Consider the following 1,171-nt stretch of genomic DNA (forward strand, 5'->3'; position numbering starts at 1 on the left):
AAAAAAAAAAAAAAAATTGAAGTGAAATTAACCATTTTGAAATGAACAGTTCAGTGACATTTCTTGCATTCAGAGTGTTGTGCAACCATCAGCTCTGTCTCGTTCCACAGCATTCCCACTGCCTCATAAGGAAATCTTGTTCCCATTAAGCATTTGCTCCCCTTTTATCTCCATCTGACAGTTTTTGAAAAGCTGAAATGTACATTTCAGTAGAAAATGAATACAGAATGGAGACATGTGCAGTGGAAAGCTGGTCTCTCATCCCAGCCCTCTAGCAAGAACTACGTTGCTGTGTGTCTGTCTGCCAGCAGCGTGCCTGTGCACTCTCCTGCCCCACTTCCTGTCCCCCACTCACCTCTAGGGATCCTTCCACAGTGAACTGTGTCCACCTGCTTCAGTCTTACAGTGGCCCATGCTCCATGGTTGGAGCGGCTTGTGTGGCTTGTGATATATTTAAACACAAACTAGACTTTTCTCTCCAGCCCAAAACCCTCTTCATCTTTTTTTTCTTTCTTTCTTTCTTTCTTTCTTTTTTTTGAGACAGACTTTCTTTTGGGCTCAAGCAATCCTCTTGTCTCAGCCTCCCGAGTAGCTGGAACTACAGGAGCCTACCACAACATCCGCCTAGTTTTTCTATTTTTTTAGAAGTGACAGAGTTTCGATTTGCTCAGCTTGTTTCCAACTCCTGAGCTCAGGGATCCACACACTTGGGCCTCCCAGAGTGCTAGGATTACAGGGGTGAGCCACTGTGTCTGGCCCCTCTTCACCTTCTAAGTCCTCCTCATCCAGAGGTCATCTTTCCTGAGATGTCTCCCCCATGTACCACCTTTGCAAGCACATTTCTTTATCTTTCTTTGTTTTGTTTTGTTTTTGAGACAGAGTCTCAAGCTGTCGCCTGGGGGGTAGAGTGCCACGGTGTCATAGCTCACAGCAGCCTCCAACTCTTGTGCTCAACCAATCCTCTTGTCTCAGTTTTTCTATTTTTAGTAGAGACAGGGGAAGGGGGGGGTCTCACTTTTGCTCAGGCTGGTCTCGAACTCATGAGCTCAAGCAATCTATCCACCCCGCCTCAGCCTCCCAGAGTGCTAGGATTATAGGCAGGAGCCACTGCGCCCAGGCTACAGGCACATTTCTGATTTAGCATTGGCCATGCCGCTGGGGATACCATTGC

The sequence above is a fragment of the Otolemur garnettii genome, unplaced genomic scaffold (assembly GCF_000181295.1).
Source record: "Otolemur garnettii isolate 467f Iridium unplaced genomic scaffold, OtoGar3 scaffold00044, whole genome shotgun sequence".
Taxonomy (NCBI): Eukaryota; Metazoa; Chordata; class Mammalia; order Primates; family Galagidae; genus Otolemur; species Otolemur garnettii.